Raw genomic sequence first — 26,330 nt, 5'->3', positions numbered from 1 at the left:
GCATATGAGTTCCATATTGATTGGGCTCCTTTTGGGCTATTTTAAGTTTTATTTTAGGCTATAATTCCAAGGGATATCTGGCAAATCTGATTTAGGATAGCACAGGAAATTAAGTGATGAATGCATGTTATTAATAAATCTGTAATCTGTCACTTGTTGCTATTTTTTGCAGTTTATGTGCCTTATTTTCTTTTTATTTTATATGCTTCATCTACTTATTTTAGAAATATCAGGCTTTGTCTTCAAACATTTTATTCAGCTGCATAAACAACTAAAAATAATCTACGAAAACCATGCTGACTAGCTGAGGTCCACAACTGAATAAGAGTTCTTTCCTGTTTGACTATACTTTACTTCAACCTTCTTTACTATTCAAAATATGATGTAACACAAGTACGAATTGTAGGTTTAAGGAATAGTTCACATTCTTCAATAATCCGTTCCTTCAAGCAGAACGTCATTACTGAAACATTGGAGAGGACCACATCCTGCCAAAGAACACAACATGCAAAGTGAATATAGCTATGCAATTGAATATTACTGACAGGGCCTGTTCAGGGATTTGATCAATTCAGAGACCAACAGGCAGATTTTGGGGATTCCTTTTCTTCAACTCAAGCTGGTTGTTGGATTTGGAATTGGATTTTGAGGAGGATAATACAACACACCATTCACCATTCCAAAACAAGTACGGGTGCAAACAGTTATATAGAGTGAAAGTATTAAAGAGGGGCTTTAAATTGAAATAAATATTTTTGGCCATTAGCAAAATTTTATGAAATGAATGTAACTTATAGCAGTGTTAGGATCCCTTTAGTATGTGTCCTAATGTATGCTGTTAACTTTTTTATGCACTGTTGAACATCCCAATTTGCTGTAGTTCATTTTTAGATTATGTGCTGTTATTTTGATGTTATAAATTTGCATTTTATTTTCCATGGAGCTTCCAGTTTTCTGTCTGCAATGGCACCTGATGCAACCCATTAGAAAAAACTGGAAGTAGGCATGATGTCAGAACACTGATGCAATAAATAATGCCGTGCACACACATCCAAACCTGAATTTCCAATCAGCTTCAAAACAAGAAAAACATGAAATATTTGCAAAAGACTAAGAGGTTTCACATTTAATCCCCATCAATATTTGCGGCAAAAAGTGGGATAATTAAATCTACCTGTGATCCAGGTCTACAAGTAAGAAGTCAGCTGTGAAATATTGAACTGTGAAGTACCTTATAATGAAAGGTTTTACTTGATAAAATGACTCTTTAATAAAGTAAATCTTGTTTTTATTTTATTGGCAGAAAACATTGTGGTTTGATTCACTATCAAGGTTCTGTTCTGTGATCCTAAATTATTGGCTAGTATTTTTCCACCTGTACCTTTGCATTGCTTCTTCATTTCTTATGTTGGGGTATGTCACATATCAAATTGTACATGTTCAAACTTGCATGTTAACACCACATTTTATTTAATACAGAAAAACAGTAAATTTTAGATAAAAATAAAATCTTCCAATCTTCCATAAATCAAAATCAGCCTGGCACCAGTCACAAGAAGCAGGCCTCACAGCCTTTACAGGTTAGAAAAGAAAATAAGCCAAGGCTTAAAACAAGTTTAAGGAGGGAGGGGAGAACCCCAAAATCCCCTTTCTCTCAAAGAAAAAATAAAATGTCCTTTAATCTATAAACAAAGCCAAACTCCATAAATCAAAAAAGAAAAAAGGCACTTACAACAGTTAAAATTCACATCTACAAAAAACAGAAGGCGAGCCAAACAGCAGATGTTTACATTAATATCACTGTGAGAAACTGAAACATCTCAGCCCATTATAAAGGCTGTGGGTCGTCCCACATAATTAGGTTCCCTCATGGAAAGCCAAGACAAAAAATACAAAAAATATGATCAACAGAAGACAATAATAGAAAAATAGAAAAACAAAACAGTATTAACAAAGAAATAAAAAATAAAACAAAAGCAGTCACACACGTGCGATTAGGAGGAAGCTGAATGGACCAAGTGGAGGTAATTATCCACTAAGGTAGGGGATGGTGGAGTGCGCTAAACCTTCTTCTGTTGCCTCTGCTGGACATATATGGGAAAACCTACCTGATTTAACAACAACAACGTCACTTACAGTTCTGGGACCAAGAAAGATGTCACTTCCAAAAGCTGCCATCTTTTCCACCACTGGATGCTCAAGTCAATAGCACAATAAAATCCTGTTTTTTCCATCTCAGGCGAATTGCCAAACTTAAACCAATTCTGTCTTACCACCTCCTGGAATCAGTAATTCATGCATTGATTACGTCCCGGCTCGACTATTCTAATTCTTGCCTATATGGTATTGGTAAAGCCAATCTTTCTAGACTTCAATTGGTTCAAAATGCGGCTGCAAGGCTTTTAACTGAAAGCAGCAGAAGCCAACACATCACACCGATTTTAAAAACTTTACACTGGCTGCCGGTTAGATTTAGAATCGATTTTAAGATACTCCTTTTAACCTATAAGGCACTAAATGGTTTAGCCCCTGCCTATTTGAGTGTCTTGCTCCATTGTCACAATCCCCCTCGTGTTCTTAGATCCGCTGATCAGCTGCTCCTAACCGTTCCCAGGGCACGTTTTAAAGTTTGTGGTGAAAGGGCTTTTTCTGTCTGTGCACCCAGGCTCTGGAACTCCTTACCTTTAGTGATTAGGCAAGCCGCCTCAGTTGCCACATTCAAATCACACCTAAAAACGCACTTTTTCACACTGGCTTTTAATTCTTAACCAGTCTTATTTCTTTTTGTTTTTTGTTATTTCTCTGTTTTATTGGGTCTCTTGACCTGTTTTTTATTGTTTTTGTTTTAATTCTTCTCAATGTTTGTTTTTAATATATTGTTCTTAGTCTCGCTTGTTTTTACTGTACAGCGCTTCGGTCAGTTGTAATGCTGTGTTTTTAAGCGCTTAACAAATAAAAATGGTATGGTATGGTATGGTAAATCAGTTCAGTCTGGAACTCACCAAGGACAGTTGTGTCTAATTTTCATACCCTTTTGCAGCCAGGGACAATATATGAGTGGCTGCCCAAACCTTTCCAGTCTGTTGAGACTAATTCTTTTACAGTGGCTTAGTTGGAAGGATGATGACCTCCTTTTGGAAACCGGAAGTGACGTTGTTGTTGTTAAATCAGGTAGGTTTTCCCATATTTGTCCTGCAAAGACAACAGAAGAAGGTTTAGCACACCCCGCCACCCCTTGGCCTGGCAGATAATTGCCTCCACTCAGCTTCCTCCTAATCACACGTGTGTGACAAGGCATAGTTAATAACAAAACTTATCCATCCATCCATTATCCAACCCACTATATCCTAACTACAGGGTCACGGGGGTCTGCTGGAGCCAATCCCAGCCAACACAGGGCACAAGGCAGGAAACAAACCCACCGCAGAACAAAATTTACAAAATAAAATTTGAAAGACATAAGGGAACATAAAGATTCAATCAAAAGAAAACATACTTGAGCTAGGTACCCTGGCTATAACATAACAGACTCAGTGTTGCACATTGTTTTTAAAATAATAGCTCGTCCTTTGATTAAGTAACTAGAAAAATTTTAAAACATTACATTAAACTATTGACTACGTCACCAAACTACTCGGAATATCATGAGATGCATACATTTTCTAGTCATGGTACCCATCTTTTCATGAAATTAACATTTTCGACAGTTTGTTCTAATTGAGTTGATAGAATATTTCCAAATTGTCTGCAAGTTTTTAAAATTTTGATACATTTCATTAAATGAGAAATGTGCATTTTCAAAGGAAAGTGTGTACATATTATAAGTGTACAGTATTTTTTGCCGAATCCTCATTTTTTACAATTTCTTTCAAACCGAGTGTTTGCAAAAGTTGTAATGGAATCTGTTTTCTTCTCCACCTTTTTAGGAAAACAATTTCAAAAACTATACCCTATACAACAAGTCCATGATAACATGTGTTTCTCAGGTGCTAAATTTCCTTTTCTCACACTGGAATACAATTCTGACAATTGTATGAAATGAGGGCATCTGAGGTTTTGCAGTTATTGGGTCATTGATGTTTATCTGATATCCAAGCAGACATTGATCAGAAGCTACTGTAGATTTGATCTACTACTTTTGAATTCATAATGTAGATTGTTAGGTACAGACTTAGTAGACAATAAACAATATAAATACAAACAGTAAGAATAACTGAATCCTAACAGGCAAAAAAAGAGAATGTTATAAATAAATACCTTTTTCATCATCTCACCCCTACAGATACAGCTTTATTTTTTGTATCAAAATGAACTCATTTAAAAAGTAAAGTACAATTCAGATGTCGAGAATCCAAGCACACTATTGGGTTATTATAGAGACTAATTCTATAAGATCATACTGTATCAAGCAGAGTATTAACTCACCTTCTTATCCAGGCCCTAGTTATTGCATTGCATTGTAACTCTTTACTGTCAGGAATACCACCATGTATAGTGAAGTCACTGCAGATGGTTCAAAATGCAGTGGCATGTTTCGTTTTCAACCAGCTGAGACGGGCACATGTCACTTTCCTTCTCTGGTCACTCTGGCTTCTACACACTGTCTGGCAGTTAATAGCATCGAGTCCACAATGATTTTCATAAGATGTACTTTCAATTTTCAGACCTACCATTGTGTATTCAAAAAGAGAATTAGGAAACACATTTGGTAGGTTTATTAGATACTTAAATCTTTACAGCTGACAGATTTCTTGGGAAATGATCTTAGCCTGAAAGTCTTGTCAAGCAGAATAGGAGTGCAGTGTACTCTGGGAACACTGAAAGCTGGATTCAGCGCATTTTAAATATTTAGAAAGTGCAGCTGTTGATTCCCATGAGAAAATAACCTTGAGCTTGTGATAATGATGTCTAAAACATTTTATGTGTGTGTTTTGAGAAAACGGCAAATTGCCAAAAGGCTTAGCAAACAGAGATGTAAACAAGTAAAGAAGGTATTTTGTGTTTGTGTTCGTTTTGGTGAAGAATGGAGGAGGAGAATAGCTGTTTTTTTAAAACATTTTTCTAAAAGAGCTGACTCTCTATTGCTACATTTCTGATGCTTTTCCAAACACCTCAGCTCAGGTAATGCTTAGTAAAAAATGAACACCTTTGCAAAGGGCAGTCTCTACAGCAAGAAATATTTTCATTTTCATTTTTCAATTAAAGGTGTATAATCTGTAACTAAGGAACTGAACCATCTGGAAAGTATCATCTGCATCTTGGTGTTGTAAATGGAAATGCACGAACCCACAAAGGTTCTGTAATTCTTTGTGTTGCTTTACATTTGCTGTTATTGGGTTTGATGCAGGTAAACATAATTTTTAAGTGAAAGCTTAAATCCACTATCTATGTCTGACTGTACTAGCATCTCCTAGAAATTAGATTTTTCATTCCTTGACTAACTGTGATCCTTTATGGGCATGAGAGGATGCTCTTGTGAAACACTCAACTGGTATAAACTGGGTTGACGTAAAGATCTGAAAGTAAAGATGGCTTTGGTTGGCAAAGCAGTCTGCATAGGTGTCTGTAGGGTTAAATATGTGAGACACAGCATTGACAGTGGTGCAGGTAAGAGCTTACAAGTAACAGGTGCATAGCTGAATTTGAAATTTCCTATTCTGCATTTAGAAAAGAACATAAAAGGTTAGTTGGTACCTTTTGTGTTAGGTGTATGTCATAGATGATCTGATAACAATATAAAGAAGCAGGTTAGTGGTGTTAATTTTGTGCTTTGGATATTTTTTTTATGCCTCACAAGATTTTTATATTTTGAAAGCTACATTTTTGAGTTTTGTTTTTATATATGAATATTAAATTTATTTCTTTGAGAAAGAATAATCTTTTTTCATTTAAATTGTAAATGCATCACATTGCCACTTTAGAATCTGCTACAAGCAGATAACAGGAAATGTTGCCTGATTAATATGCATCCCCTTCCTTACTCGCATCACAAAGAATCGGTACAAATTACAATACAATGCAGGAGTCCTTTTGTCTGAAATATAGATTTCATCAGTAAACAAGTCTTATTAGTTAGTTTTGATGTTGATATTATGATTTTGGCTAGCAACTCTTTTTGCTTGATTTGGTTTTCGTCTTAGTGTTTTGGCATTCATAAAATAATTGACATTTTGTATACAGTTCTTTGCAATTCTTGTCTGAGTATGGTTACAGTTAAAAAATGTTGAAAAATAACTCACAACCTTTAGAAAAAGCTTCCTTCTGTTTCCGAGTTTATGATGGGCAGTCAAAAAGTTCCCGGAATTGTGATATTGCCGGAGAGTGAGAGATCACATTAAGCACACATTGCTGTGGAGGTTAGCGCAGCACGTCTGTACACCAGTTAAAACAGGTCTGGATTGTTTTAATTACCGCTTGAGTTAGACGTGTGCATAGTCTTTTGGCGCAATGTCGTAATTCGAACAAATGTGCTAACATCAAGTTCATGTGCAACTTGGGGAAATAGGCTTCAGATACGCTACTGGCATAATGCAAGTGCTGCTAGCGCACTGCAGACTACGCACAATGTGTGCATAATCTGATCTCTCACTCTCCCGCTATATCAAAATTCAGTGAACTTTTTGACTGCTCCTTGTATTTTCAGTCTTTGGGAAAGACATTTTTATTTTTGACTTACAGTATAACAAACATGCATCCCTTGGTTAGCCGTTTTAAGCATGATATGTAGAAGTTGCTCTTAAAGAAGATGGCCCTGATTAGTTGGTTTGTGGTAAAGACAGGTAGTGGGTGTCTGAGCTTAGGAGCTGTCGGGTTGCTTCATGTTTTCGTAACTGACATAACAATACAAATGTACAGTATGTTTCACATGTATATTGTTTAGTAATTACCACCGAATGTTGTCTGATGAAGTCCTTATTACATTCTCCTGTCTTGCCATGGAGTCTATGATCCATTGTTTCCATGCATATTTACTCATGCATATTAGATATAATCTACTATTTTAAAATAGATATTAATTTACTCTACAGCTTTCCCATCATGCATTTCAGTCACTGAGGGTATAATGCTAGGGTCATCAAAGATGCCTACGAGAGGGCAGGTGTTACTAATTGAAAGTTGTGTTGCCTTCTCTAAACAAACTGATGAATGGGCTTCATGTTTGTTATCTACAGTGTAAGTTCCAGTGGCATTGGTAGATATGAAAGAATACTGTAGAGTAAAATGGAGGAAGAATACAATACACCAGTACATACAAATAAAATATTAATAGAAAAGTTAATCACAGTGTGTTTACACAGAGTGTAATTTACACCATTCCAGCAGAACATAGGAAACCTTAAAGTTTTGCTTTTCTTAAAAAAAAGGTTTACTTGAAGAAATGAGTGTTGATTGTTTTAGAATGTATCTGAGTAAAATAAACAGTAGTGCGTTCCAGAGCTGTAAAGGCACAAAACAGAATCCTTTGTCCCCCATGAAATGGAAAGTGAGTAGGAGGACTCAGAAGAAGGTAATATGCATGGGGATGACATCTCAGATAAGCCATATAAGAGCATGAATAGGTCTAAAAATCTTTAGGCGGGTGTTGTAGTGATTATGGAAATTAACATTAAGCCAATGGACAAGTTAAATTTGTGTGCAACGATAACAAAATTTTATGCATGGCAAAAAAGCTTACACAAGCAGTGGAAAGGAAAAATGAGTGACTAAGAATCTACCAAAAAAACCCACTCCTGTTTGACCAGAATCCCATTACAAGTAACTGCTGCTCATTTATTTTCTAGTTTTTCATATGATGCTTGCACCTTTTGAATCCAAGCAAAATATGAGGACACACATGTGAAAACTGCAGGATTACCAGGCAACGCACAGCCATTCTTCACCCAGCTGGTGATTCCAACCAAATAGAACCTTCTCTTTTTCTCACTGAAACACTGGAGTGGACCACCACTGTCGCCCTACAATGAAACACAATACACATACAATGTAATTATTAAAAGAATTGATGATCAAATGGCCTTCACACATATTAACTTGATTTCTTTCTTCAATTATTAAGAGCAGAACAGGCAGAAGTGAGTTAATCGAGGCACCCACTGGAGTCCGTCACTGAACTTTATAGAACATAGGGTTAGCTTTGCATTTCTTGAATTTTCACCTTAAAATAGCCAGAATAAATTCACTTTGACTTTACCCAGCAGGCGCCTATCCCCCCTTCTTTGTAGCCTGCACACAGCATTTTGTCAGTGACAGATTTTCCATTCCAGTTTGATTTTCTGCAGACAGACTTTGGGATCAAGTTGACTTCAGCTTCTTGTAACACAGGTGGAAATATCGGGTTATCTATGGCTACAAAGAGGAAAAAGGTGATTCAGCTTCACATTCTCACAATTAAGCTTAAAACTAAACTGTTCTTCCGTTGGCATCTAAAAGGCCAGCTCATATTCTGGATACGGTAATTCACACAAGCCACCTGAATGGTGCATCATATGCACTGAAGATTTATTCCAGAGCCAATAAAAATTCCCTTTAAAGGGACAAACAGTGAGTCAGTGCATTTCTTGGCATTGTGCTATGCATCTATGCACACCGGTCTCTGTTCACATACCTGAAGACACAACTCCAAAGCCAGTGATAAAGCAATTTGTGAAATTAATTTCCTCCACCTTCTGGTTAAGAATACAGATTGGCTGGATGAAGTCTGTGAAAAACAGGGGAGAATCAAGTCTAACCAGTGCAATGTCATTTTCCACAGTCCTTTCCTTGAACTTGTTATGAAGGATGAATTTAATTGGGTATCTTATTTGGGTGCTCCATTCATAAAGATGCCGTTCATTTAAACCTGCGACCACTTTCCATGAATTGTAGTTCCTAGAAATGAAAAAAAAAATGGTGCAGTTAAGAATAAATTCTAAAATGTGCCCTGACACTAGAGCAGGGGTGCCCAACTCCAGTCCTGGAGGGCTGCAGTGGCTGCAGGTTTTCATTCAACCCTTTTCTTAATTAGTGATCTGTTTTTGTTGCTAATTAACTTCTTTTGAATTAATTTTAATTTACTTGGTTTTTAAGAAATGTTTCCCTGAATTTCTTCATCGTTCCTCTGAATTGCTTCATTTCTTTCCTTCAATGGCACCCAAACAGAAATGAAATGTGAAGTGAGTGATCCAACAGAAGACCAGCTAAGTGAGGGCCTCAAACTCCAATCAGTTGCTTAATTAGGCGCTGAGTCTTGTCATTCATTAAACCTGTTCTTTAATTCCATGGCTTGTTGCTGCTCATTGTGCAATATTTTTATTATTTTTTTATTTTTATTTTATTATACTTCATTAATCCCGAAAGAAATTACTTGGTTTTCCGCATACCCCTTGGGGTCAGAGCGCAGGGTCAGCCATTACACAGCGCCCCTGGAGCAATTGAATGTTAAGGGCCTTGCTCAAGGGCCCAGCAGAGTAGCATCTCTTTTTGGCAGTGACAGGGATTCGAACCGGAAACCTTCAGGATACTAGCGCAGATCCTTAGCTTCAGAGCCACCACTCCGCCAATAGCAGACATTTCCGAAATTGTGGATTTTCTCTTTTCTAAGAGCAGATCAGCATTCCTGAGACCTTCATCTTTCTTTATTTTCAGATATTGTATGATGGACACAGTTTGCTGGTTCTGTTTTGGCCCATTTTGTATCTCATTATTGTTTGGCTGCTAATTAAGGAAAAAGAAACAATTGAGGGGCCTGAGTCTTCAAGAGCAAGTCAATTAAAATGAATGCGAAAGAAGTTAATTAGCAGGTCACTAATTAAGAAAAGGGTTAGAATGAAAAGCTTCAGCTACTGTGGCCCTCCAGGACTGGAGTGAGAGAGTCAATATATTTAAATATTTTTTTGGGCACATTCATGGTTTCCATTTCTACCTTGCATTTTTTAAAATTGACCTTTATTTCTTCTGGTATGCCATACTCTATAACTCTGGGGTGGACAGGACTGGACTGGGTACAGCAAACACACCACACAACACATCCTGTGCCACCTCAGCCTGTGTTCTGTTTTATTGAAATGCCACACTCCATCTCTTGCCTGGTTATTAAGGCCCAACAGAGTCTACTATCTTAGGAAACTGAGGCAGGCCCTCAGCAACTTCTGGTGAACATCTATAGCATCGATAGCATGGAGCATTGTGTGGAATAGGTTACCTCTTGCTTCTGGACAGTGTCTGCGTTAGCCAATGGAAGAAGAAGGCCAGCAGTGTTAGCAACAACACAACACACCCTGGAAATTCCTTGTTTGCTCCACTGCCATCTGGTAAACAGTTTGGAGTGCACCAATCCTACACAAACAGACCGAACAATAGCTTTTTTTCCAGGGCTGTGGGCCTTGATCACCCCCCATCCCACTGCCAAGAACTTATTTAAGCAACACCTTGGACTGAGATTATACAAACACACAACTCAGCCTCCTAAAGACTCAATTTATTTTATTTCACTTTTTTTGTATATATGTAAATTTGAGTTATTTCACCTTTATTTGTAGCTTCTTTAATGAGAGATGTCATACCAAAATTTCTTAGTACACAAGTATAATGGAAAACTCCAAGCTTAAAGATGTCATCTTAGATGGCTACCTTACGTCTGCAACATCTAAGAATGTAAAATGCTCTGAGGAAAGTAAAGTGGGATGTATCAAATATTAATCTTGTCAGCCGGTAGCACTACGATCACTAACACCTAAAAAGCTCATTCTGTTACACCTTATCAGAGGAGCAGCTTCTCTGTGCATGGAATGGATGAATATCTGGAGTGAGGATAAAAGTAAGACAGAAAGGATTCAAAACTGGCCAGCCTCCAAATAATGAGGAATGTTTAATTACTTTCATATAAGTTGCATGACCTGTCACATCTCATTCTGAAATCACATACTGGGGCATTTTGGGTATTGCAGAGAACTAGCTTAAACTTCATATTTCAGATACTGTTTTAATGTTAGATCAGTGTTAAATGGAGTGAAAAAAGGAAGTAGAGGAACTGGAAAAATATGTGAATAAGCAATAGTAAAAAATGAAAACATCATAATTTAAACTAAAACGCATAATCCAAACTTTGAAATGCTGACTGAATTAGTCTACATTATTGCCTAGGGCGATAAGTTTACATTATCCCAGTTAATGTTTATTTAACTCAGCAACAGAAGTGACTCACTCTGCAGTGGTGTAGCCAGTCTCCTATGAAGGGTAGGTCTTTTTTCCAATATATACCTACTCAACATACAGCGGGGAAAATAAGTATTAAACTCGTCAATATTTTTCTCAGTGAACATATTTCTAATGGGGCTATTGAAATGAAATTTTCACCAAATGTCAGTAACAACCCAAGTAATCCACACATATGAAGAAATCAAAACAAATAAGTCCATAAATTAAGTTATGTGTAATAAAGTGGAATGACACAGGGAAAAAGTATTGAATACATGAAGAAAAGGAGGTGCAAAAAAGCCAAGCAAACAGCTGAAATTTGTCAGCATTTAGAAAGCAATCCTATCAGTGCAAATTAATATCAGCTGGTTTAGTCCTAATCTCCTATAAAAAGGTTTCTCATTATCAAGGTGTCACACAAGAAGCATCTCATGATGGGTAAAAGCAAAGAGCTCTCTCAAGACCTTCTCAACCTTATTGTTGCAAAAAAATACTGAAGGCATTGGTTACAAATGCATTTCTGAACATCTGAATGTTCCAGTGAGTTCCGTTGAGGCCGTAATCCAGAAGTGGAAAGAACATAATTTCAATATAAACCGACCACAACCAGGTGCTCCTCACAAGATTTCTGACAGAGGAGTCAAAAGAATAATCAGAAGAGTTGTCCAAGAGCCAAGGACCATGTGTGGAGAGCTTCAGATAGACCTGCAGTTAGCAGGTACAGTTGGTTCAAAGAAAACAATAAGTAATGCACTCAGCCGCCATGGCCTCTAAGCACACTCACCGTGCAAGACTTCACTGCTGAAGAAAAAGCATGTTGAAGCTCGTTTAAAGTTTGCTGCACAACATTTAGACAAGCCAATGAAATACTGGAATATAGTCTGGTCAGATGAGACCAAAAATTGAACTTTTTGGATGTCATTGCACACACCATGTTTGAAGGAGAAATGACACTGCACATTATCCCAAAACACCATACCAACAGTGAAATTTGGAGGTGGGAACATCATGGTGTGGGGCTGTTTTTCAGCATATGGTACTGATAGACTTCATATAATTGAAGGAAGGATGAATGGAGAAATGTACCGGGACATTCTTGATAAGAATCTGCTGCCATCTACCAGGATGCCAAAGATGACATGAGGGTGGACATTTCAGCAAGACAAGGATCACAAACACACAGCCAAGGAAACTCTCAATTTAGGTCCCCAGAACCTTCAAGATTTGAAGGCAGTTTGTGTGGAAGAATGGGCCAAAATCACACCTGAGCAATGCATGTGACTAGTTTCTCCATGCAGGAGGCCTCTTGAAACTGTCATTACCAACAAAGGCTTTTCTACTAAGTATTAGTAGTACTAGGGTGTTGTACCGTGTTAGCCATTATGAATGTAGAGAAAAGCCAAGCAAAATGATGCCTTTTATTGGCTAACTAAAAAGATTACAATATGCAAACTTTCAAGGCAACTCAGGCCCCTTCTTCAGGCAATCTTACATTTTAAGCACTTTTTACTCTAAGCTTTTGTGCTTTATGTTTCTTTGTATTTGTGACCACTTCTAATGCTTATTTTTCTTGCTTGATTAAGCCTGTTACCTTCCCAATATTTGGTCAGCACAGTAGCGCAGGAGTAATTATTCTCAGTAGCCTAGAACCCATATTGATTAAAATAGAATTGGGATGAAGCAATCCCTGTGTAGGACTGCTGTTAGCATCCCTTTTTTGCCAAATGATAGAGCCTATTAAACTTTTACACCATTTACTGTTTCACTATTTCCTGTGCCTCTTTGTTACTGCCAAAAAACATGCAACACGGAAGTTTGTTGATAAATAGTGATGAGTTTTGTTTCTCATGCAGTTTTGAGAGATTACCCCTAAAATTAGTTTCATATGTGATTAAATAAATAAATAAAAGCATGAAACTCACTAAATAAGGATTTTGAGATGGATTTTAAAGTATTTAACACTAGAATTCCTACAAAAAAAACTCGTAATCCCGGCCCACCTTAAATCCCTTCACACCTATCCATCAGCATGTTTTGTTTTGTTTTGACTGTTGCATTTTATTTCTTGCTCCTACTTCATAAATACTAACCATTTCTTTAGTAATATAAAGTATTTGTGCATTTTTTTCTAAGTCTTATCAAGTTGTAAGCAGTCACAACTTCATTGCAGGGTCATGTGAAAGTAAAAGTTTTTTCTTCTTAATTTGATGCTCTTATTTTGTCTTTTCTCCATTTCAGTTTTGCTACTTTGGCTTTGTTATTTTTAGATATAGGGGGTTGGTTCATAGATTTTTGGTCTTGTAATAGTTTTAGAAGTTGCAGTTTTCATTTTGGTCACTTTTGGACACTGTCCAGGCAGCAGCCTTTTACAGAAGCTTTATATTTACTGTGTTTTTCTTTTTTGTTTCTGAATTTGTTTTACTTGATACCAGTTTTGATTAAGATTATATTTGATCTGGCTTCTGGCTTGTCACTGATAGTAGCCACCAGACATTGAATAGATGATTTTAAATTTACCAGTTATCTGCTGCAGGCATCATAAACCCTTGCAACAGCTAATCTCAACTGCCTTTTGCACAAGTTACACACTCAGGAGAAATCACAACGAGGGTGAACAGGACCTGAAGGCTAACTTACATTTGTAACCTGGAGATGTAAGAGACACTGAGAAAGTAAAAACTGGGTATAATAAATACTCCTGTAATCAGCTACTAACACTGCAATCGCAAGTTCCTGAACTCTATTGCACCCTACCTTTACATACTCTACAATTCTGTGATGGCCAGTGCGATTTTCTACACTATGGTGTGCTAGGCTGTCAACGTCACTTCAGGAGAAGCCCACCAAATCAGTAAGTGAATTAAAAAGGTAGGAACATTTATAGGATACTGTTTTGTCTTGGTAGAGTTCAATATTACTCTACTTTTCCCTTTTGTATTATTAACATGTAGCCTGAAACAGTAATATTACATTGCTCTAAGTAACAAATAAAGACATACAAAACATTTATCAACTTATAGGCCCTATACAAAATTTCACACTACAATAGACACATTCTTGACTCCCTGGTGGTATTAGTGGTGTAGAAAATAAAGCCAAAACTAATGTCCATAAACTAATGTCCATTCTACACAATCCTGAACATTCTCTCTGTGACACACTACAATTCCGTCCTTTCGAACAACAACAATAAGCCTTTATAATGCTTCACTATGACTCGTCTTCTTATCTTTAATCAAGTCAAAGGATTTTTTTTGTTTTTAGTTCTCTCTTTGTTAATCTTTCTAATGTGTATTTAAAAGATTGTTTATTGTTTGTCATAATGTTATATTTATTTACTTATTTATTGAGCTTTCGTAAAGAGTCAAATATCCCACTGGGTTGAAATAAAGTGCTACCTATCTATCTCTTATTGTTCTTCCAGTTGAGAACTGAGCAGACATGATGTATTAAACAGACAAGAAGATGAATCGTAAGTTCTGATAGCTGGAGCCCAAACCAGGAAGTCATAACAACTATGACCAAGGTTCAAACACTAATCTGACTTGAAGTCTACAGGGGAAATGCTCAAGACCAAAAATACCATGAACAAATACACCAGCACTCTTAAGAAAAGGCTGTCATACCATCACACTTGTGACACAATCATTGCTGACCTTTCAAATTCATACACCTAGCAACAGACTTTCACATCTTGACAATGGTCCCACACAACAGCAGTGCTCGCCAGAAATGGTGTCACAATAAGTATTTAAAGAAAATTAAAGAAAATGATAAATAGTCATCCAAGTGGGAAAATTAATAAAGAGATTTAAATATCCGTCATGAAAACCCCTTAAAAATATTTCAGAGGCTGGGAGAAAAATGTATCTAAATTGAAATAAATTGTTCAATGCCATAAATCATAATAGTCATGATTTTGCATTTTTTTAGTTTTTTTAATTATGAATTTAGCATTTTAGAATTTTGGTGATAGTTGTTTTGAGTTATCTTTTTTGTACATTTTCTTCAGATTAATCTTTGAGCTTTCATAACAACATTCAAGTTAAGTGATTTACTCTCTAGGCTGAGAAATCCGCCCGATCCTCCCCAAGGTTGGATATAGTGCAGTATCTTAAGTGATATTCCACCCAGCTATTGACAAAAAGAAGCAGAAGAAACACAGACCTTAACTGCTCCCATTCACTCACAAATTCAGATGCTCTAAGCAATGAGCTGCTGTAAGAATCCAGTTGTTTGAGATGATAGAACCTTCACATTTATGCTCAAAGTTGTACTGTAGGCTGACCTGCCAAGGCCAAGCACCTGGCAGAGAATCACTTCCACCAATGACTGTTTCTTGTACAGATTCAAAGAACCTAATCCCACATGAACCTGAAAAAGATGTGAAGAGATTAAAAGCAAAACTCACAATTTATTAATGACACATATGTAACTTTAAATGTATATACATTTTCCAATAAAATGCAATGTTTTTATTTAAATTAACAAAAAAGCAAAATAACCACAAAAACTGAAAATGACAAATAACTGCACTTTGGTAATGGCATTTACTAATTATCATGACTTACATCATTATTTTGAATATAATTATAAATTAATTACTTATCTTCCACAGAATTGTGGAATGTTATCAGAACAGGAAGAAGAGCAAGAAGAAAAAAACAGCCTGATTCTTGACTTCATATGGCCTGAGGAAAACATTGAAGCTGAAAACAAAATGTATCCCTAATAATGTAGTTCTTTGATAAATTAATGAAAACAATTATTAAACAGAAGATTGAGCAAAATGTATTAGAGAAAAGAATATTATATTCCAATAATATGCTTGGATTTGACAGGGAAGAAACAAAAGCATTTCAGCAATATTCCAAATAAACCAGTACACTGTCTTTGAGCAAACAGATTTTGGTACATTGTTCTCAATAGGTACATCAATTCAATCAAGATGGTAACAAAAATCTAAATCAAAAGCTTCAGCCAACACTTGAATGTAATTATTGCCAAAGTTTGAGAAAATGCTTCTCTCTCAAATTAAAGTAAACAAATTGGTAAGTGCTCAAATAATGATTGTAATATTGCAGAAAAGGCAAAAGATGACCCAACACATTAGTAGTAACAGAATGATCAACTCCTCCGTATCGAGAGGAGTCAGATGAGGTGGCTCGAGCATCTGATCAGGATGCCTCCTGGACGCCTCCCTGGTGAGGTGTTCTGGGCACGTCCAACCGGCAGGAGGCCCCGGGGAAGACCCAGGACACACTAGAGGGACTATGTCTCCCGGCTGGCCTGGGAACGCCTCGGGATTCTCCCGGAAGAGCTAGAAGAAGTGGCCGGGGAGAGGGAAATCTGGGCATCTCTGCTCAAGCTGCTGCCCCCGCAACCCGACCTCGGATAAGCGGAAGAGAATGGATGGATGGATGGATGGACAGAATGATCAAGGAGTGAGTAAGGAGTATTAGGAATGCTTTTAACTTGCACTGTATTGAAGTTTAAAGGTATGGAGAAGTTGATAACCTCCCAAAAGTAACAGGCATAACTAAGGAGACACTTAGTGATTTGGAAATTGTAGAGAAAGAAGTGCTGTGTGGATTAAATAGGCTGAAATCAAATAAATTTCCAGGACCAGATAACATTTATCCACTAGTTCTCAAGGAAGTTAGCGAATACATATATAAACCGGTCGGAAATAATTTGTTTTGCACAATATTAAAATATGAAAATTCTTTGCACAATAGTGAAATTTCTAAAGACTAGAGGCTAGTGAAAACTATGTCATTGTATAGAAATGATAATCAGGCTAATCCAAATAACTGTAGGCCATTAAGCTTAACATGTATGACATGTAAAATTATTGGAAAAAATTAAGGAAAAGTTTGACATAAACAATTTTTAAAAAGTGTTAGCAAATACTCAACATGGGTTAAAGGATAAGTTCAGTATTTTTCAAGACAAAGTTATTTCTTCACAAGAATGGCATATATATATTTGCCACATGCAATTGTGTTCTAAAGTTCAGTACTTTCTATAAATTTAAAAAAAAAATCTTTCCCACTGTGGCACTTCATAATGGAACATATGAGGCACAAAGAAACAGCTTAAAAACTTAACAAATGCATACATTTTTCAGGCCAAGATAGCTGTTGAGTATTGATCTGTGCTTTTGGTGTATCCGATGCATGTTTGTGACAACAAAAGGAATCTGGAGGTACTCATTTTATCACATATTACTGGTAAAATTTTTCTTGCTGGTAAGGATATATTTTCTATTCACTTCTGCAAATTCTCACATAAATGCAGAAGTGAAATAAAACAAAACCAATCAAGTGGTACAAACAGTTTACTTTGATTTGGTCTGTCGGAAGAAAATCACCACCTGGGGTTATGAGAATTTGACTAAACTGGAGCTATCGCGCACAACTTGTCTTCTTTTAAAATGACTGAATCTCATAATATTGGTGTTATTTTGTTCAAAAATTACATGTTTAAACTATTTTACAATGTGTATGTAATCACAAGACATGCATCAATACTTGACAACTGTCTTGGCTTGAAAAATTGACATATTTGGTAAGTTTTTAAGTTTTTCCTCCATGCCCCATAGACTGAAATGTAAAGCACCAGTGCATTTGTTGAAGTATTGAAGCAGTGACCTTTTTTAAGTATAAATCAGTATAAAACTTAAATTGTTAATCCAGTATATGTCTGTACTTGTTATTAGATAGCTCATTCCATGATATAAAATAGCAGCCACAGCATTGATCTTTGAGACTGCAATTGAAAAGGAACTGCACAGACAGGGAAATTCAGCAGATCCGTCAAAACCTGCTTGGACTTTAATAAAATCATGCCACTATGGCATTGTGTGATGATGAAGAGCATATAAAAGTGACTGTACTCAGGGACACATGCTGGTATTCAATGAGGAAGCAGCAACAGAATACAATGAAACAGGTGCAGATAATGTTATTTATCTTGTTTCCAGTAGGCTTTTGATAAGGTACAACATAAAAGGTCAATGATCAAACTAAATGAAGTTGGAACTCAAAGTGTATGTTGGTGTGAGTGTGAGTGTGTGTGTATAAGTAGGTACAAACGTGGCTCAAACATGAATAAGGTGAAGTTAGAAAGTGGTGTACCTCAGGGATCAGTGCTTAGGCCCCTGCTATTTGTAATACATTTTAAATAAACTGGACAGGAATATAAATAACAAGCTGCATTAGTTTGCAGATGACTCCAAACTAAGTGGAAAGGTAGATAATGTAAAATCAGCTAAATTGTTACAGATGGTCTTAGATAGCATACAATCTTGGGCGAATTTATAGCAGATGAAAATTAACCAAGGTAAATATTAGTCATTACACATAGTAGAAGTAGAAGTGTTAGATCTGAATACGTAGTGGGAGATCTTAAACTTGAAAGTGCACCTTACAGGAAAGATCTACAAATCATAGTGGACTTATCACTATCTCCATCCAGACAGTACAGAATAGATCAAAATGGGGAAACAGGATCTTAAATATTATGATATGTGGAGTATATGTAAAGAGAGGGTATTCCTAAGTTCTGTGCTGCACTAGTGAGGCCTCACCTGGAGTACTGTGTACAGTTTTAGTCTCCACATTACAAAATGTCCAGGGAGAGTGACTAGACTGATTTTGGGACTGATCAAAGTGTTTAAAATTTTAAAAAGAATTAGTACAGTGGATCCCACTTCTTACTTTAAAATAAACTCATTGAGAAGAACACAAGGACAAAGTTGGAAACTTGTTAAGGGCAGAATTCACACAAATGTTAAAAACTTTTTTGTGCAAAGAACCATAGACACATGGAATAAATTACCAAATAGTGTAGTGGAGAGCGGGACATTAGGGAACCTCAAATCTTGACTTTGTTATTTTGGACAGCCTATAAATAAGATGGATGAACTTGTTGCGATCAATGACCTGTTCTTATCAATTTTTCTAATGTTCTAATGTACTAACAGCAAAACACGGCACTGCAACTACAAATGTATAAAAGAAATTAACACATTGAACTCAGACCTGCACTAGACACATAACAGGTTTAATTTAGAGATATGTTTATGAATAATAAACTGCTTTACAAGCAGTTGCATTTTACAAGCACCGTTTGTCTTTTATATGGTGTGACCAAAAGGGGGCACCCCAAATGCAAAAGTAGCGACACAGTCAAGGATACAAATAAAGTGAATTTTATTATACAAGAGTATCTTTACTAGGTTCTTTGTCCAACATACAAAATGATTTCTCAAACAAATTCAATAATCTCCCTCCACACTCCTCCAGGCACTGACTCCAGTTTATCTGGATCATGTCAAGCGGCTTCTTTTATGTTGGACCCGGACGTACTTTCAGTGCCATAGCACTGAATGACAAAAACAGATCTGGGGCAGGCACAAGCCCCGTGAAACACTAAGTTCTTCTGCCTACAGTGCCCTCTGGCAACACACAAAGACCCCGATAGGGTTGTCCCTCAGGACTACAAATCCAATGAACCCTTGCAGGTGTCCATACTGGGGCCACGCTAGAGGAGCACTGCCATCTCTTGTACTGGGGAAGGAACTGATTTTGACAGACAACCTCCCCCAGTCCCTTAATTAATCGTCCATCCCGACTGAAATAATAGTCAAGCACCAACCCAGCTGTTGTATGCCTCCATTTGCAATGTGCATCTATTATGGTCTCCCGACTAGGCTGGGAATTACCCTTTATCACAGTTGGTGTGCCAATCTATCCCTTAGGGCACTTACAGTGGATAATAAAAAATAAAAATGAAAAATGTTTTATACATACTGTAAGAGTGAGATCAATATTCTTGACACAGATCTGAAATGCTTCTAAATTATAAGGAATGCTAGATAGACTGATGAACGCTGAGAATATTGACAACACTAGTGATAGAACAAATTGTAATGAACAATGCTTTGTTTTATACTTTTCATGTAGCGTTAGTAACTATTTAATGCACATTAATTCCTAACATTATTTATTGTCAGTTTATGGCTGAATATTTATACAGCTAAAACCAAAACCAAGCAACACCACTTAAGCATGCAAGGTATGCTATATATGGACCCAGAACTCTAAAATTTATTTCTTTTTCTTGATACTTTAACTGCACTATTTAACTATTTTAACTGCAATATTTTCAATCACATTATTCTTTTATGAGTAGATAATATTGTAGTATCCCAGGCGGGAAAATAAACCTCACAGGCAAGTGGTGGTAATTGTCCAAAAAAACAATGGGTTTATTTTTCTTCTGCCTTAACTTGCCAAAAACAAATGTAGTCAGGACCAAAAAAACATAAGTTGAACAAAAACCACCCACCACACTGAGTGAAATGCACTCTCTAACAGACCTCTTTCGAAAGTCCTGTCCCCCATGCACCCCTGAGGCTGCTTTATTTAAGAGTGGCAGTTGTGTCTCCTTTGCCCGCCCCACTCCACAGCACTCCGAGCAGCCTCATTTTTTTCTTTAATTTTTAGAACACACTGTCTCAGTGGCAATTTCTTTCCCAGACTTTTAAAATATCATTTTAGTGTAACAATAGGCATATTGCAACTACAGTGGTGTGAAAAACTATTTGCCCCCTTCCTGATTTCTTATTCTTTTGCATGTTTGTCACACAAAATGTTTCTGATCATCAAACATATTTAACCATTAGTCAAATATAACACAAGTAAACACAAAATGCAGTTTTTAAATGATGGTTTTTATTATTTAGGGAGAAAAAAAAATCCAAACCTACATGGCCCTGTGTGAAAAAGTAATTGCCCCCTTGTTAAAAAATAACCTAACTGTGGTGTATCACACCTGAGTTCAATTTCCGTAGCCACCCCCAGGCCTGATTACTGCCACACCTGTTTCAATCAAGAAATCACTTAAATAGGAGCTGCCTGACACAGAGAAGTAGACCAAAAGCACCTCAAAAGCTAGACATCATGCCAAGATCCAAAGAAATTCAGGAACAAATGAGAACAGAAGTAATTGAGATCTATCAGTCTGGTAAAGGTTATAAAGCCATTTCTAAAGCTTTGGGACTCCAGCGAACCACAGTGAGAGCCATTATCCACAAATGGCAAAAACATGGAACAGTGGTGAACCTTCCCAGGAGTGGCCGGCCGACCAAAATTACCCCAAGAGCGCAGAGACGACTCATCCGAGAGGTCACAAAAGACCCCAGGACAACGTCTAAAGAACTGCAGGCCTCACTTGCCTCAATTAAGGTCAGTGTTCACGACTCCACCATAAGAAAGAGACTGGGCAAAAACGGCCTGCATGGCAGATTTCCAAGACGCAAACCACTGTTAAGCAAAAAGAACATTAGGGCTCGTCTCAATTTTGCTAAGAAACATCTCAATGATTGCCAAGACTTTTGGGAAAATACCTTGTGGACTGATGAGTCAAAAGTTGAACTTTTTGGAAGGCAAATGTCCTGTTACATCTGGCGTAAAAGGAACACAGCATTTCAGAAAAAGAACATCATACCAACAGTAAAATATGGTGGTGGTAGTGTGATGGTCTGGGGTTGTTTTACTGCTTCAGGACCTGGAAGGCTTGCTGTGATAGATGGAACCATGAATTCTACTGTCTACCAAAAAATCCTGAAGGAGAATGTCCGGCCATCTGTTTGTCAACTCAAGCTGAAGCGATCTTGGGTGCTGCAACAGGACAATGACCCAAAACACACCAGCAAATCCACCTCTGAATGGCTGAAGAAAAACAAAATGAAGACTTTGGAGTGGCCTAGTCAAAGTCTTGACCTGAATCCAATTGAGATGCTATGGCATGACCTTAAAAAGGCGGTTCATGCTAGAAAACCCTCAAATAAAGCTGAATTACAACAATTTTGCAAAGATGAGTGGGCCAAAATTCCTCCAGAGCACTGTAAAAGACTCATTGCAAGTTATCGCAAACGCTTGATTGCAGTTATTGCTGCTAAGGGTGGCCCAACCTGTTATTAGGATCAGGGGGCAATTACTTTTTCACACAGGGCCATGTAGGTTTGGATTTTTTTTTTCTCCCTAAATAATAAAAACCACCATTTACAAACTGCATTTTGTGTTTACTTGTGTTATATTTGACTAATGGTTAAATGTGTTTGATGATCAGAAACATTTTGTGTGACAAACATGCAAAAGAATAAGAAATCAGGAAGGGGGCAAATAGTTTTTCACACCACTGTATTTGCCAATTTTTTAATAAGAATGCTTTAGCAACTTTTTTTTATAAATAAAACAGAAATCCCCCTTTGGGACTTTGACTGCTGTGTCCTTTTCAAACACTGTTCTCCTATATAGGAAACTCTGATTATCAGATGCAAACCCTTTTATTCACCGTGAGAATTGTCTTCTGTTATTCAAGTGAAAAAACATTTATCACAGGAGATTTTGGCTGACTTTGTTACAGTATTGCATATTAAGTTTCCCAGTTTCCTTATTGGCATTACGGAAAATTTAATCAACTGGTTAACTGATCAGCTAGGGATAGGAGAAGACCCCAATCCACTAGGTTACCCTGATCATGCAATAGTTTTGCTATAATCCATAAACAAAGAAAAGAAGACTGAAAACTAAATAAATCAACAACTTGTTGATAAGCTAATGAATCCATTGAAGAGCTGAAAGACTGCCTTGACACTGCCAATCAAGATGTGTTTAAAAGATGCATGTAGTGATGACATTGATGACTACTGTATTCTCACAATTTAACCAGCTCTCCTAGGAAACAATTTCCAAAAATGTAAAAAAAAAAAAAGGTGAATGGAGCTGAAAAATCTGCAAATAGCTACTGAGGAGGACATCTTGAGTAAGATATTAGGTCTGCAAGAGTAAACTGGAGCAGCAGGTTACCAATGACTTGTCTCTTGTCTGGATGGGATTGGAAACAATCACAAACTTCAAAAGTAAATCCGCTAATGCAGAATTGATAAAACGATGTTGAATAACCTAAGGTTATAATGCCAGATGTTTAATCATCAATGGTCTCTCACCAAGCTTCAGGGCCCTAGTCTTCCTCAGCCAGCCTTTGAACAACCTAGACTGTCTTGTTCATTTCTTTCCCTTGACATCCACCTCCGATACTGGAGCAAGATATCTGCACACCCTACAAAATACATTGTGGATTGTGGGAAAGCAGCTGGTCCAGATGGAGTCTCTCCTGCAACCCAGAAGTACTGTTCTGAGCACTCAGTCTCAGTGTTCACCAAGCTGTTTATCTAGGCAATGTACCAGGGTTCCTGTGTGTTTAAAATCATTTAATATAATTTATTTTCTAGTGAAGAATAAGATAATTAGACTTAATGATTTTAAACTGGTTATAATTATATCTAGACTCATGAAAACATTTTGCATTTTCCTGTCCTGTCTTATCACAAATCTGCTGCTTTGAAACCTTCAATTTGACACAATCTAGATGGCCCTTGCACATGTGCAAATATTCTTCTTATGGATTTCAATTCTTTAATGCAATACAGTAATCCCTCCTCCATCGCGGGGGTTGCGTTCCAGAGCCACCCGCGAAATAAGAAAATCCACGAAGTAGAAACCATATGTTTATATGGTTATTTTTATATTGTCATGCTTGGGTCACAGATTTGCGCAGAAACACAGGAGGTTGTAGAGAGACAGGAACGTTATTCAAACACTGCAAACAAACATTTGTCTCTTTTTCAAAAGTTTAAACTGTGCTTCATGACAAGACAGAGATGACAGTTCCGTCTCACAATTAAAAGAATGCAAACATATCTTCCTCTTCAAAGGAGTGCGTGTCAGGAGTAGTGACTGTCGCAGAGATAGAGAGAAAAGCAAACAAATCAATAGGGCTGTTTGGCTTTTAAGTATGCGAAGCACAGCGGCACAAAGCTGTTGAAGGCGGCAGCTCACACCCCCTCCGTCAGGAGCAGATAAAGAGAGAAAGAGATAAAGAGAGACAGAGTTTGTTTTTCAATCAAAAATCAATACGTGCCCTTCGAGCTTTTAAGTATGCGAAGCACCGTGCAGCATGTCGTTTCAGGAAGCAGCTGCACAAAAGATAGCAACGTGAAGATAATCTTTCAGCATTTTTAGATGAGCGTCCGTATCGTCTAGGTGTGCGAACACCCCCCCTGCTCAATCCCCCTACGTCAGGATCAGAGAAAGTCAGCGCAAGAGAGAGAGAAAAGTAAGCTGGGTAGCTTCTCAGCCATCTGCCAATAGCGTCCCTTGTATGAAATCAACTGGGCAAACCAACTGAGGAAGCATGTACCAGAAATTAAAAGACCCATTGTCCGCAGAAATCCGCGAACCAGCAAAAAATCCGCGATATATATTTAAATATGCTTACATATAAAATCCGCGATGGAATGAAGCCGCGAAAGGCGAAGCGCGATATAGCGAGGTATTACTGTAATACTAAAAATTTTGTCTACCTGAATATTGCCACCTCTGTTTGTGAGGTAATTTCAGACTTGACAGGAAGCAGTGTGTACAGATAAGCCCTCAGCTGTAAGTAACGGTGCTATGCAGGGCTGTGTGACATTCCACTCCTTTTTACTGATTAGATGTACATGTAGATTACATGGAGCACAGACACCTTTCTAATGTCATTTAACAATATCATTCAGTTAACAATAAAACCTGTCTCTTCTTAAGAATTCACTCAGAACAAGGCCTCCCTCTCATCAGCTGTTAGATTTAAACCCTGGGCCTTTGGGTTATAGAATCACCCTCTTAGCCAGTGGAGCAAAAGGAGAACTCCCTTAGTTCCCCTGGCTTGGGTGGCTATAGTCTGCAATGTGAATCCAGCTGCTCATGCTCACATGTAGAGGCTGAGAGTGAAGATGAGCAACAGAGAGAATCACCACCCACAAACATTTTTAACCTTCGCATGTTTTCATTTGAGCACTTTGAGAAGACCCTTCCCAAATGTATTGTTATTGTGCACTGAGCTGGCACCTTTACCCAAACTCACTTACTTATGTTACAGCAGGTTACTATTTTTTTTTTACAGTTTTTTATAGTTAGAGTACAAGCAGGTTAGTTTCCTTGACAAGGGTGACATGCTGCTTTAGAAGAAGGAGTTGAACCAACAACCTTTGGTTTAAAAACACTTAAGCAACTATGCCATACTGCCTTCAGGCAGCCTTCTTACCAGATGACATATCAGTGTCTGGAGATGAACCACAGAGACTAACGGACAGGAGAAGAACCACTTTCCACATTGTTCTCTTCTCCAACAAGCTTCCTTCCTTTTTGGATCTCATCAAAGGTCAGCCTAAAACAGATATAGTAAGACAGGTAAAACTAGAAATACCCAGTGAGATGGTAACAATTTTGTGCTTGTTTTTTGTGTATTTCTGAAGTTTATTAATGTAGTTGTTCTGCTTTCATTTTAGATACCAAGTCATTCTAAATCTTAATGGCAGCTGGCCAGTCCTACTAGCCAGCTACTACTAGCCTTCTATGTCTTTTCTGTTTGGCTACGTCTCCTCTTCTTGCTTTTGAAAGCTTTGTGTGTTTATGTAATCCCGTCTTGTATCAACTGACTATTAATTGAATCTGCCAAGCACCCACCTAAAGATGGTATCTCTCTCCTTTGAAATAAGAGATTGTGTAATTAACTTCTGGTTATTACCAAGCACTGAATCCATTTCATGCTATGCATTAACCTTTGCATTCCTTCATTATGCCTGATTGTGCTGCCATCACCCAGATGTTCTCCAAGTGGGATCTGCATGTTTTCCTTGTGTATGTGTAGGCTTTACCTCTGGGTGCACTGGTCTTAATACACGTTTGGGGAAGTGGAATAAAGAATTGGAAAACCCCTGTGTCCTTGTTAGTTAATATTTTTGCCTTTGATCATTTTTTTGTGTTTGTGAGGCCTGTTTCGAAAGCAGGAACTGCAAGTTTAATTTTCATGTGTTTCTTTTTATCTAACATATGTGTTTGCAAAAGATTTTAAATTTTTGATTATTTTGTTGATTGATTTTTAAGTGTGTCGTGCCATCATTTTAGCATTTCAATGGGTAGTGAATGATTCACTAGGAAGCCTTGCTTCATTTCTAGGAATCACCTCGCAAGAGGCTTCACAACTTGCAGCATGACTTGCTAATAAATTTGAATTTAACACCGTTAATCTTTTGTCCAAGA

Source organism: Erpetoichthys calabaricus, chromosome 5 (genome assembly GCF_900747795.2).
Source record: "Erpetoichthys calabaricus chromosome 5, fErpCal1.3, whole genome shotgun sequence".
Lineage (NCBI taxonomy): Eukaryota > Metazoa > Chordata > Cladistia > Polypteriformes > Polypteridae > Erpetoichthys > Erpetoichthys calabaricus.
This window is presented reverse-complemented; position numbering follows the sequence as displayed.